This window comes from Pelmatolapia mariae, linkage group LG12 (assembly GCF_036321145.2).
Source record: "Pelmatolapia mariae isolate MD_Pm_ZW linkage group LG12, Pm_UMD_F_2, whole genome shotgun sequence".
Taxonomy (NCBI): Eukaryota; Metazoa; Chordata; class Actinopteri; order Cichliformes; family Cichlidae; genus Pelmatolapia; species Pelmatolapia mariae.
Window position 1 is genome coordinate 25427785 of NC_086237.1, and position 14724 is coordinate 25442508.

Below are 14724 nucleotides of genomic sequence, written 5' to 3' on the forward strand. Positions count from 1 at the left end.
AAACACACACACAACCTGACCCCACTACCCCTCCCCACGGTGTAGAGAAATTACTGCCACCTGAAGCGGAACCCCCCGTCCATCATGGGAGGCCCACAAAGCCCCACAGGTGTCCTTTAACATGTCCAACAGTCCCCTCCTCCCCCCCAGCTCTCCATGTGTCCATTCATCTGGCTGCAGTGGAAGACATCAAAACAAAACATCCCTGGGGGGAAAACCTCAAAGCTAAACATGCACATGAATTGCTCTCTGGTGAATGCACAGCTTGGTGCTTCCAACACTGTGACAAGACAATCAGTCTATTAAATATAGATCTCACAAGTAGAATGTTTAGGCTACGTCCACACTAATGTGTTTTCGTTTGAAATCACTGAAATCAGACGAAAACGCCGTTTAAAAAAATCTATCCGGGCTAGTGTGGACGTAGCCTTAGTCAGAACAGCAGTTTCCCTGTCAAATCTTTTCTTTTGCACCTTTTTTTAAAATGATATGCTGCACAGGTTAACTACAGTATTCTTACTTTGTTTACTTCTAATCTCTAATCATCTCTGGTGTCTGTGTGTATTTGATCTGCAGCCAGTAACCAAAGCACAAAATCCTCCATCTTGACCAGATTTGTAGTGTGAAGATGAACACGGCAAGTTATAAGCAACAGGTGGAAATCACTCCAAACCACAATGTGTTTCTCAACATTTCGGCTGGCTTTGGTTTAAAGAAATGTTACTAAATAAAACTGAATTTGCTTAAAATGGAGTTAAATAGAGCAATCACCATTTTGCGCTAAATAGCATTGAAGTGAAAAGTACAGAAGAACCGGCCAGGTCCAGTCACTCCACATTACCAGGCAGCAGGCTGACGATACGCATGGCACCAAACAAATGTTAAATCATTGCCAAAGCTTTCTCTGCACTAAAGTTGTGTGTGGGTATCTACTGCCAAAAGCTAAAAGTAATAATAATAATAATATTTAAAGTAAAAAAAACTCCACGGGAACATACAGTCTTAAGACAACAGCTGTGCAGATATTGTGCACAGGTAATGAGACAGGCAGGCAGGGATGAAGCAGCGATTGCCAGAGACAGAAACACAGACAGGGAGGCAGTCAGTTTTAGAATAAACACCGGAGCTCTCAGTGTCGCCCAGGAAGAAATTCTTTTCTTTGATGTCAAGCCACGTGACCTTGCAGCAGTCTGAGGAATTGAAGCACTGTCCAAACAAATGTCAACACAGCTAACACCCTCAAGGTCAACGTGCGTGTGCCTTCAGTCTAAATTTTTGGTGTGTGCATGCTGAGAAGATGGTGGGGGAGGGACATGTACCCAAAGGCTTGTGCACTTGGACTTGTTGATCTATATGTTTAAAATTTACAGATGGTATTTTAGAGAAACAACGCTTTTACTTTACTTTTAGTTTACTTACAGTATGCTTTTAGTTGTATTTATTTGTGTCCTTTCACTCTTCTTTTTTCTTGTGCATCCTTTTTTATAGCTCCAGCAAACTGCTTTTATGAATTATCAGTTGGTTTTGAAGCCAAGAATCTATAGCTGGAAATAATGTTGAGTTTCTATGAATTCAGTAAATGCTAGACTACAACAAGCTAGCTAGTACTAGCATAAAACACCAAACTGTCTACTGAGATGTCACTGATTGAGCTGTATTAGTTATTGTGCACGTCCAAAGTGTAGGTTAGGTTTTTAGATGGAATAAGAATTTTAAAAAGCAATATCTGCATCTGTTTTTATGTTTTTATCTTCACTGCTTACACTTTTCTGTTACTTACATTTATTAAATGTTGATGGCAATTTAAAAGTAGTGTTTTTTTAAGTATAAAGTGAATGGCAATGTATTATACTATAATTTTAATTAAATCTGAGTATTTCCGCATTCTGTGACATGCATGTAATACCATTGTGTCACTATATATGTTAACAAATTAAAATGCATTAAAACATTAAGCATTTAGTGATAGATTTTATTTATATATTTTGCTTTTATTTTGTCAGATCAGGTCAGGCCATAATTTAAATAATCACACGTTTTTGCACTAAAAACTCATTATAGTATTAGACTAGCTTATTACCTTAAATGAGTGATATAACTGATTTATGCTTACAAATGCTTTAAGAAAAAAAACACCTTCTTTTGTCACTGGAGAACACGATACATGTAAGTGTGCTTTCTGTTTTGGCTCATCACAGATGAATGACTCCAGAAACCACAATGGTACTGCTACACTTTGAATACAATCCTCTCACTGCTAGTAAACAGTGGTGTCCCATTGCAGTAGTTTATTTAGGAGTCTGTTCTAACCCAAACAGGATTATGTCAAAATCCACTGCTCCCTCTTTTAGATCACTAAGTACTTTCTGCTGCCGCTATTGAACACTGTGCTGATGGAGCAAATGAACACCCGTTTGTGGAAAATAAAGTGACAGGGCAGCAAAGAGAATGAAAAGGGAAAACTGTGGCAGTCAGAAAAACATTTCCAGAAATCTGTCAAGAAAAGCACTTAAGATCTGTCAGATAAAACTTAGCTTGATCGTTCATTTCATGCTTATCAAATGAACATAATCATGGTGCCCCCTTGGGGACAAACTTCATCCTTCCACTAATTGTTACAAATACACAACATATTTGATGTTTAAATAATACGTTCTAGTTAGTTAGTCTGGAAAGCATTGTTTCCAAGTGTTGGTTTGTATTCTCAGTTATCTTGGTTTTGCTTTGTTTTTGGTGAATGCAAGATTTAGTCAGCTATACTAAGGGAAACAGAAGAGTTTCAGCTGAATAGAAATACTTCCTGGGTCTTGTTATAAGCCACTATATCATGACTTGAAATACACACTAGTACATTCTTCCCAGTGGCTGCATGTTGGGAACCCTGGAGCTATACTCAGAAAATACAGGAAATCTAAAGGCCCCAGTGTTACAAATCACTATTAACACTCACATAAGAGGCAATTTGCTTCTACCATTCAGTTTCATCTACTAAGGTCACCAATGTCAGGTCACTATTTTTATAGTTACCATTCTAGAGAAATAATTGGAACAAAAGTATTTATCAGTTGAAGAGCTTATTGCACACAGTCTGGTTGGTATCTACAACAAAAGCACAACAGACGCCCTTGGAGTGAGATGTAATGGAAAAGCACCAGGAAGCTTCTTTTTTTTTCATTTACAAGTTCATGACCTCACCAATGGTTATTTCCCTCTTCATTTACACTTATGTACTTAACACACACACACAAACTTGCTGGTGTCTCCAATCTGCAGTGTGTACCTCGGGGTAGAGCCCTGCTATGGTGAAGGATGCTGTTGCCAGCACACCTGTGTGTGCATGCAGGTTCACTTTTCTGTCCCTGCAGTTGTGAGTGTGTCAGGTTGTAGGTGTGCACATGAAAACATCTCCTCATGTTACAGCAGTAATGGCTCTGCTAAAACAGGCCCTGCAACTGACTTCACTGAAGGCTCGACACCTTCCTTAAAAAGGAGCTAACCTACTAATCAAATTAGTTTGAGCACTCTGGTTAGATTATTTAACATTTAAATACTGCATGACATGGATTTGGAAACATGACATCTACAGCATTAGACATCAGTCATAACCACTAGAGTCAAAAGCCTTCAGTTGTTTTGTTTATATTCATCCTCACATGTCTACTAATTCAGTTAGACTAAATCATCGTTGCCATCTACAACAGTTTATATTTGGCAGCATGGAATTGTTCTGGTCCTCCTCTGCTCTTCCAAACACATGCAAGAGAAGGCAACAGTAAGATACCTCCTGTAGAACACAACAAGCATCACTGGCAACGGATATGTTACTAATAACCCGGGGTTGCAAAAAGGCTTGCACATGTGCGGCAACTGTAGGCAGGATTAAGCGACATAAATAGTCTGCCTTTTATACGTAAGATTTGCACAGAAGGCTGTGACGGGTAAGGTAAGCGACCCATGTAGTAGGTGACGTCAGACGCCGGAGATTTGGCGGAAAAAGAACGAATGGTAGTGTAGAATTTAACAAAGTTTCTTTAGCTTCACTATTACCAAATATACTAATCAAATTGTCATATAACTAACCACTTCTGTCCTATCATCTCTAACACCCTGGAGGACAACGGGGAGAGTTTAGACGCTCTCCAAGATTACATCGACCGCTGTTTCCAAGATATAGTAATGAAGAAGGCCCAGAGTGCATCTTCCCCGGCCAAAAGTGAGACGCCGTCATCGAAGAGATGTCGCCCGGCAGACTCCCCCGGAACAACATCGCCTGCCGGCAAAGACATTGCAGACATCCTGGAGTCAATCGACAGGCGATTGTCCAGTTTCGATGCGAGGCTGTCCCTGGTGGAGATTTTACACCGGGAATTTAAATCTCTGAGAGAATCCCTGGAATTCAGCCAGCAGCAGGTGGAAACGCTTGCCGCTGAAAATGCCACGCTACGGGAGTCGGTCAAATCTCTCACTGATAACGTGACCCAGCTAAACATAGAAAACAAAAAAATAAAAGAGTCCGTTATCGATCTACAAGCCCGTAGCATGAGAGATAATCTTGTGTTTTCTGGTATTCCAGAATCTCCCGGAGAGGACGCGGAGGCAACGGTGAAAAGCTTCATTAAAATCCACCTGAAGCTGCCGGAGGACACCGTAAAAAACATCGACTTCGATAGAGGGCATCGCTTGGGGGGCGTGAGGTCGCGGACCGGGAGACCACGTCCCATTGTGGCCAAATTCGGCCAATTCAAACAGAAGGAGCAGGTGAAGAGTCGCGGCAGGGAGCTGAAAGGAACGGACTTCAGCGTGAACGACCAGTTCCCCAAAGAGATCCTGGAACGACGCAAGGTCCTGTTCCCAGTCCGACGTAGTTTTATTCAGAAAGGCTCCCGGGCTGTCATCGCCGTGGACCGGCTCTACGTGGACGGACAGCTCTACCGCGACCCCGGCACCACTCCGTGGTTATATTGACTGCACTCCAGATAAGAACCCGCTACACTCTTTTCTTATTCACTCACACGCTCTCCTTTGACATGTGTTTGACCTAGTAATATCAATATGATGTCATAGCAGATATAACACCGTCACCCTCCGTTATTGTGTTAATTAGAATGTTTCCGTTTCTTTTCTTTTTTTTGTTGTCACTCACAGTTAATGTGGTTTCTTTCTTTCTCTTTTCTTCCACTGCTGTGATCACCTACCTCCCCACTCACCTACAAACAACACCCTCTATTTCTGCATATTCACACACCACGAACGGCAGCACATCTACAACAACCTCACACAGCGCACAGACTTACAGGACACATAAGCAAGCCACGGGTCTTCATATTAGTGAATATTCACACACATAGTCAGACTTATGGATTCTCTCACCACAATTTTTTCCTCTCTTTCTATTCACAAACAAGTGATGTTTCCACATTCTCTTCACCTGTCTAAAGGAAACACCCAGCATATATCGTTAGACATACACACACAATTATGGGCACACTGAGGTTTGTCACATGGAATATAAATGGAGCTGGCACCAGAGGAAAGAGTTTAAAGATATTTAACCAGCTTAAAAAACTACAGGCAGATGTTGTTTTATTACAAGAAACTCACAGACCTGTCACAGGTTTAAATGAACTTAAAACACCTGAGTTTCCTACTGTGTTAGCAGCCTGTTATAACTCTAGACAAAGGGGAGTAGCAATTTTAATACATAAAAATGTTAATTTTACAGTACTCAATACAGTTATAGATCCAGAGGGTAGATTTCTAATTATTAAACTATCAATATTGAACAAAAAGCTATGCATTGTAAGTATATACGGTCCAAATGTTGATGATCCCTCATTCTTCCACGGTTTTTTTAGTGCACTCTCTGAACACCTTGATTGCACACTCATTCTTGGGGGAGACCTCAACCTGGGACTAAATGAAGAAATGGATAGGCTCAACACAACAGGAACTCAGCGTAATTGGCAGTCCACAAATATAATCAAACAGTATATGAGCGACTATGGCCTTTGCGATGCATGGCGCTCCCTCCACCCCAACAGTAGGGAATATTCTTTCTTCTCACATGTTCATCACTCCTATTCTCGTCTGGATTATTTTTTGGTCAGCAGCTCACTGCTGAGTGACATTTCAGACACTGAGATTCACCCTATAGCTGTCAGCGATCATGCTCCTGTATCTTTAACATTGATGCACAAGAATAATACTACACCAAGTAAAAACTGGAGATTTAACACACCACTGCTCAAAGATGAAGACTTTATTAAATATTTTAAAAAAGAATGGACTTCATATTTAGACTTTAACGACACTCCCGGAACATCTGCTTCTGTTCTATGGGAAGCAGGGAAAGCTGTGATGAGAGGTAAAATAATTTCTTTCTCATCACATAAAAAGAAAGAAGAAAACAAAAATATTCAGGAATTAGAAAAAAACATCAAATCCTTAGAAGAAGCCTACGCGTCCCACCAAGATCAAGAAATAATGAACAAAATATGCAAAACAAAACTAGAATTAAATGAAATTATTAATAAAAAAACAGAATTCCTAGTACAAAGACTTCGCTTGCAGAATTTTGAACACAGTAACAAATCCGGTCGATTTCTAGCTAACCAGTTAAAAATAAATAAAGAAAAAACAACTATATGTGCTGTTAAAGATTTATCAGGGAACACAATATATGACCCTGGAAGAATAAACAACATTTTTAGGGATTTCTATGAAACTTTATATTCACCACAAATAAACCCATCTAATAGTGAAATTGATCAGTTTCTTGACAACGTAAATCTTCCGAAATTACTAGACAGTCAAGCAATGGCACTGGATTCGCCACTGACGCCAGGTGAACTCCAGGAAGCCCTGATAAGTATGCCCAATAATAAGGCTCCAGGTCCCGACGGCTTTCCTGCAGAATTCTACAAAGAATTCTGGACAATTTTGGCACCAGTATTCCGCGGAATGTTGCAGGAAATCAAGGAAAATGGCAGACTTCCATCAAATATGAATTCTGCCAACATTAGTCTCCTACTAAAACCAGGCAAGGACCCTTTATTTCCCTCAAGCTATCGTCCAATATCTCTTATAAATGTAGACCTCAAAATAATCTGCAAATCTCTCTCAAAGAGACTAGAGAAAATAACCCCCCTTTTAATTCATCCTGACCAAACTGGTTTCATAAAAGGTAGACACTCATCAACAAACACTCGTAGATTACTTAATTTAATAGACTACTCATGCAGTAAAAACATTGAAACCATAATATTATCTCTAGATGCAGAAAAAGCATTTGACAGAGTAAACTGGAAATTTCTATTTGCAACTTTACACAAATTTGGTTTTGGAACCTCTTTCATAAACTGGATAAGAATATTATACAATTCTCCAACAGCTTGTATCAGGACAAATGACCAGACATCTCCAGCTTCTGTCTCCTGAGGGGCACCAGGCAGGGATGCCCACTCTCCCCTTCACTTTTTGCAATTTTTATCGAACCACTAGCGGCAGCATTTAGACAGGCCACAACAATTAAGGGCATAAAATGTAAGAACGTAGAACATAAAATCAGTCTCTATGCAGATGATGTGTTGCTTTTCTGCAAAACTCACAAACCAACCTTTCTGAGGTAATTACTCTAATAAACTGGTTTTCAAGAGTTTCAGATTATTCAATTAACTGGTCAAAATCTACAGTTCTTCCCATTAACTGCTCCTTCCATAACTCTTCTTCTGCCCCACTACAATCTGGAAACATTAAATATTTGGGTATTAATGTTTCTCCTAAGCTTTCAGACTTAACTAAATTAAACCACATCCCACTTCTTAAGAAAGTAGAAGGTGATCTGACTAGATGGAAATCTTTACCCATATCACTCATGGGAAGGGTCGCCACTATAAAAATGATGATCTTGCCAAAAATAAATTACTTATTTTTAATGATCCCTAACAAACCATCACAAGATTGGTTCAGATCTCTGGATTCATATATTTCTAAATTCCTTTGGAAAGATAAACCCCCGCGTATCAGCTTAAAAACGCTACAAAGAACTAAGGATAAAGGAGGATTAGATCTCCCTAATTTTCAACAATACTTTTTAGCCAACAGGCTTCAGTTCATTTCAGAATGGTTAAAACATACCCTCTTAGATGAGCCCTGGCTAGATGTTGAACAGGCACTATGCAATGATCTAGAGATTTCAGACCTACCATTTATCAGCTCAAACATCAAAAGATATGAATGCTTCAAAAGTGTTAACATCAGCTCTTCTCTGACAGCATGGTGGGAGTTTCTAAAAATAACAGAGTCTTCATTAATCCCATGCAAACGTACACCTATCTGGAATAACCCTGACATATTACAAAACAATAATATGATTAATTTTCCAGAATGGAGTTGTAAAGGAATTAAATACTTAGAACATATATTAGAGGGAACAGAATTTATTTCATTTGACAGACTAGTTGCACAATATGGGATCAACAAGAAAAGGTTTTCAGAATATCAACAAATTAAATCCATAGTAAAAAAGAAATTTTACCCCAGTCAAGCTGAATTACAAACACCACCAAGTGTGGTACATTTTCTTACTCTTAAATCCCCCAAATTATTATCTAAAATATACAGAACACTTTCTAAAATAGATGAATCAGTATCCCTTCCTATTGCAAAGTGGGAAGCAGATTTATCAGTAAGCTTAGACCAAAACTTCTGGTCTCAGGTATGCTTAAAAACCTTTAAATTGATTAAAAATCCCAGTCTGCAATTAATACAATACAAAATACTACATAGAGTGCACTATACTGGTCATCGGATGTTCAAGATGGGCTTTACATCTTCCAACAACTGCTCACACTGTCAAGGCAATACACCAGACAATTACATCCACGCTCTTTGGTTCTGTTCACCAGTTCAGAAGTTTTGGCGTGAGATATGTGAAGACTTATCAAAGTGTCTGAAATGTAAAATTCCAGCCTCCCCTTTAGTGTGCTTGTTGGGAAAATTGGATGATGTCACTACAGAAACTAATACAGTCCACATGGTTTTTACTGCCCTATGCATCGCCAAGAAAACGATCCTCATGAACTGGAAAAATAAAAATAATCTTAATTCTAGCCAATATAGAAACCATCTAATAGATCACATTAGTCTTGATACAGCCTCTGCCACCACATTAGATCAATCCCTCTGGGCTCCTTTGATCGGCTCCGTCACCTAGAGGGGGTGGGGGGTCGTGGTTTGGTCCCGTCTTAGCTATTGTGGTTGATGTGGAGGTTGGGACGGGCTTAGGGCGCCTGGAGGACCCCTAGAGACGTTATCCCGGGAGGGCTCAACCCGGGGGGCTGTGGTCATAACCTGGTCAGTGGCTCTGGTCGCTCTTAGAGGGTGTTCTCCTCGTGGCTGCGTGCAGCGGGGGTTGGGGGATGGTCTGTGCTGGCGGACGTAGGTTACTGGCCTGGTGGCCTGGCTGCCCCTGAGTGGATCCGGGGCAGGCGGGGGGGCTTGGGGTTCAGGGGTGCTTCGTCTCCGTGATGGGGCTCTGGCTGGGCCTTGGGGCTTCGGTCCTAGTCGGTGTGTCGCCGAGGTTGTGGGCGGGTGGGTGCACGGGGGCTCAGCCCTGGCGCAGGGGGCCTCTGGTGCATCGGCCTAACTGGGGGGCTCTTTAACTGGCGGGGAGGTTGTTCCATCCTTGCAGAAGTCCACTCTGCAGGTGGGGGAGAGACATAGGAGAGGTGGAGAACAAACCTAACCTGGGTGTCTGTTGTCTTGTGTAGTCTGGGAGATGATTGAATGTTAGGGTGGGTACAGTTTCCTCTGCGGTGGGGTAGGGTGGGCTTCCCTGGGTCCTGTGGGGCTTGGCGGTGCTGCTGCCGTAGGCCCTGGTTTGGATGGGCCTGGACTCCCTTGCCTTGGTGGGTGCCAGAGGACGGGGGTGCCTACTGGGGTCAGCGGGGGAGCTGGCCCTAGGGAGGAGCATCTTGCCCCTCCTTTCTTTTCCTCCCCATCCCCGGCTGCCTCCCTCTTCCCGCTCCACCACACCCACCCACACAGGTAGGGCCTTGGGGTGTGGGTGTGTCACCAGGGTGCAGGGGAGACATCCCCCCCCTCTGTCCCCTTCTGGCCACCTGTGCCTCAATTTTATTCCACAACTTAGACATCCACATTATTCACACTGTCATAACACACACATATATATAGGGCCTTGAGGGTGACCACGCCAACGGCGTCCAGTGAATGGTCTGAGTATTCAACCCTACCTCTGGCGCCGGTGCCCACCTCTCAATTTTAAATCCATGTAGACATTGAGGGTTCTCGGGAGGGGCCGTGCTAACACCTGCTGCTCTCCGGCAGCAGCACCATGCCCTCCCCTGTTTTAAATGCACTTTAGAACAACACGCAGCAACACTACACATGAGCGGGAGGAGGGAGGTATGGGGTCTTCACACACCCCCGTTCTCTGCCAGCCATCGGGGTGGGGGGCTGGGAGGAAGTGTTGGCTGACAGATTGGCCTCCCTGCTTCTGCGAGGCCTGGGGCGGTCTGCTTGCCTCCACCCCGGGGGGAAAGGGTCACATCTCTTGGGTCTGGGTGCCGTTTCCCCCTCTGGGGGCGAGGGTACCTGGACCCGGGGTATAGAGTATGTTTGGGGAGTGCGATTGTGTGTACATGTGCATATATGTCTATTCCTACGTTGGATGAGTGCTGAGTGTTTGTATATGTGTGCATGAGGGTGGGAATGCATGTTTGTGTCTGTGTGTGCCTGTTTGTCTGTGTTTATATGTCAGGTCAGGTCTTAGACTCCACCTCCCTGGGAACACCCAGGCCCTCCAAAGTGTGGAGGCCTATCTCCCCTCACCACACTCCCTGCCGGTAACTGATGCACTCAGGGGTCGGTGCATTGGTGGTTCTTGGTGTCCGGGGCTGGGCGCTCAGGTATACACCAGCTCACTCCCGGTGGCTACTTGGCGGGGCCTGGTGCTTGTCGCTCGGTCAGGCCTCTTCCGGGGTAAAGGGGGCCCTCGAACCTCCGGCCTCGGGGCCTGCAGCTCGGTTCACTCTGGCACAGCTGGCTGCCGGCAGAGCCGGCGGGCGCGCCAGTGCAGCCCCCTTGGCTTCTGCTCCGTGGCTACTGGGTGACCCCTCGTCTGGGGATCTCCTCAGCCCTTCCCAGGAGGGTGGCACGGATGCCCCTCCGGTGGTACTCCTTGGGCTCTCGCACTCTGGGGTCCCTGGATGTCTGGAGCCTGGATCTCCTCCATGCCTGCTTCATGCCCTGGGGGACGGGGCTATGGCTCTCCACACCCTCTAGCAGACCGTTACATGGGGAAACCTTCTGTATACAAGCGCGCTGATCCACACGGGTGTGCACATGGGTGTTCACTGTTCGTAGACATAAACTACACCTTTCTTAGCTGCTACTTCAAAGCACATTGTGCGCTGTCTGTGCTGCACAACAACATTCAATATTTAGTATTTATTGCTGTTTACACTTAGCTAGATTAACATGATGGTGTTGTGTTTAGTATGTTGCTTTGTTTTTTTTTTTGCTTGTTTTCTATTCTTTTTCTCTCAACAGGTGATCCAGGAGATTTTTTTTTTCTCTTTGTCTTTGTAAGTAAAATATAAAAAAAAAAAAAGATTTGCACAGAAGGGTATAAGCTAAGCGGTCACTTGATGTGTGTTTGCAATGATATCAGCTGATCTACCAGGACTGTGGCAGACTGCCTTTGAGTTTGTAGTCTATCTATAACAGAATGTTCATTTTTGTCGGTCTGGATCCATGATTAATATAATTCATAAAAACAAGAAGCTAAAAGAGGTCAACGGCAGAGACTTCACATGAGAATTTCATTTCACTGTATATATGTAACCAGGACTACTGTGTTTTGTTGCATTACCAGCTGCTTCTAATTTAGGTCTGTATTTTTATATATATGAATTCAGTCATGTATATGTTGATGGTATAAAGTATCAGTAACAATCAACTATGTACATGGTCTCCTTATCCTATTGCACACTTTCACACCATCTGGTGTGATAGACAAGTCATCTGTATCTTGTAGTGTGGCCAGAACAACACTAAAGAAGAAAAAGAAAAAAGAAAAAAAAAAGACAAGGTTTTGACTTAATACCATTTTGCCTTCAGTTGTTTAGTGTTTATATTCATCCTCACATATCTACTAATTCAGCCAGACTAAATCATTCATCCTTGTATGTGGCCAGGATAGCCTATAGACACACTCGTATCTCTCTCCATTTTTACCAGCAGCAGTGTGTAGCTCTGCGTGCCACATTCACCAAAACAGAAATCTGAATGTATCTGAACCTCAGGGGCCACCTGACAGAAAGCTTTTTTGATAGCAACCTTGCTGAGGTTACCACTGCACTGGATATTTGGTTTGATTCAATTTCCTAATAGACTAGCAAGTGATTATGTAAACAAGAGGGGAGCTTGTGAACCTTGAGTGAGATGTTTTGGGTCAAGCCTAATGTAGAGCTATTTATGAAGGACATGTTATCACTATCTTTGTGTTGCCCTAGGCAAACTTTGAATTTCAGACAAACATGAAACCGTGTCCATTTACTGCCGTCCTTTTTAGGCATGTACACTAGATACATTGTGGGTTATTTTAGTCAGAACAGTTTACTCCAGCTTTAAATCTTTGTATTTCCAGAAAACTCCTAGTGATATGAATGATTTTTCTCTTACCAGCACTTGTAAGCCAACTTTTGTTGGTAGGGAGGTTGGTAGGTAGGGCTGATCACACTTCTACAATCCCTGTGTGCACACAAACGAAGCACAAATAAATCAGTCTTCACTTTACAAAAGCATATTTAAAGGCACTTTAATTTTTAGCATTTTGTTTTTTGTAATCCAGACAGCCAAATATGCCAAGGACAGCACCATTTTAAGACATCTAGCGACTGAAGGGTGTGGTTGTATAGAATCTCACCTGTAAAGATGGAAAATTAAGCTCAAATAAAAATCCTTTATATAAACATAACACATGGGTGTTTCTATTTCTTCATCTCTAAGAAAAACACAGCCTCAAAAAACGGTAACTTAAACTGGATTCATTTCACACGGCGTCCATTTTTATTACCCCCCTATAAACCACTCCAGCCTTATGGTTACAGAGAGAAACAGGGTGTGCACATGTGTGTGTGCAGAGAGAGACAGTATACAGCTTACTCTGTGCGTCTGTGGCCTTTTCTACATACGGTATCCCCCACAGTCAGAACAACCACTTGACAAAGAGGTCACTTCACGTTAGGTGTTAAAAAGGCCAGACTGCTCATAAATCAAAGCTTCTACAAACTTAAATGCATTTCTCAAGCAAGCAGTGGAAAAAGTTTGAAATTCACTCCAATAAAGGTTAATGACAAAGACAAAAATGCAGGTATTTGCTGTGGGTCAAAAATATTAAGAATGAAGATAAAGTCTACCTTTAAGCTTTCTAGCCTCGTCATGGCATAAGCCTTATCCAGATTAAAATAAAATGTATTTTCAAATATACCTTTAAAGATTACACACCAAATTTCTTCTTCTTCTTATTATTATTATTATGATTGTGACAAATAAAGCAAGTGTTTGTTTGCAGAGCCAAGAGACAGAAGATAATGAATAGTAATGATCACTGCATCGATAAAATATGACTACTTAACCCAAGCCCAGGCTCGACTTCAAGAAAGCGAGATTTATGGAGTAAAAATTAATTGGGTAGACTCATATTTTGGCAGCTGTTCTCTCTAAAGACAGACAGCATTTGTTTAAAACAGGCTGAGCTGAGACTGGATATCGGCTTAGGGCAAAACCAAATAAAATGAGAATATCTGTACAAGTTGGACCAAGGACGTCTTTGTTTACACCATATTTTATCAAATAAAATAATTATATCTGTTTCAGCTTGACATGACCTGAACAGTGAAGGAAAATAACTCATAGCATGACATGAGCACTTTCCAACCCCTTCAAAAATGTCAGCATTAATATTACGATGTGAGGATCCAGTGTGCGTTAACCCCAGGGTTAATACCTGAGCTCACCTGCAGCAACCAACGATTTTACCAAATGAGGAAAATATCTTCAGAGAGTCTCTGATGTGAGGTATGTGAAAAGCAGAAAATGCCACTGTGGGTGTCAGTTTGCAGTTCAGCCTTCAGGTATCAAAAGCAGGCGTGTTATGGCGAGGGCCAGGCTGTGTGCCAGACGGTTGTTTCTAAAAAGGATCAGTGAGGCGGATTACTGCTCAAATCCCTTCTTTCACTGAGTTCCTACAAACTGTCATTTCACTCTCTGCTTTACAATAGGCAATGAAAACACTGACAGGTAGGGTGACTTGAGAATGGCAGCACCAGAAACGCTCATGAATGCAGACAGATGGCATCTCAGCTGTTTACTTCACTTTTTTCCTAAAATGTTCTGCAAAAGTTTTACTGAAAAGCATTTTTTCCCATCCACTTAAAACGTGAGACATAAGAAAAAGATGTGACTGTGTAACTGTGAACGTGATGCATTCGAATTGCAGCATATTTATACTGGAACTGATATAAAGCCATAAATAAAAAAGGGTGAGGCACATGCCTCATGTTCAGACAAATTCAACTGACGTGTATACCTCAGGTTTGCATGCCATGATAATCATCACAATAATCAGCATTTCAAAGAACTTTACTCATTAAAAAAAGACTAAAGCAGTCGTGTGAAAAACTGAAACACTGTGTCTTA

The 14724-nt window shown here is 42.1% G+C and overlaps 1 protein-coding gene across 1 annotated transcript in view; it reads right to left on the reverse strand.

The window, feature by feature from the left end:
• The window catches only part of bmpr1ba (bone morphogenetic protein receptor, type IBa), a 51438-nt gene extending 38681 nt beyond the window's left edge, over positions 1–12757 (reverse strand). The window contains exon 1 of the mRNA XM_063489745.1: positions 12706–12757. The gene's annotated coding sequence lies outside the window, so the exon portion shown is untranslated. The remainder of the gene's footprint in view (positions 1–12705) is intronic.
• Between the last annotated feature and the right edge of the window lie 1967 nt (positions 12758–14724).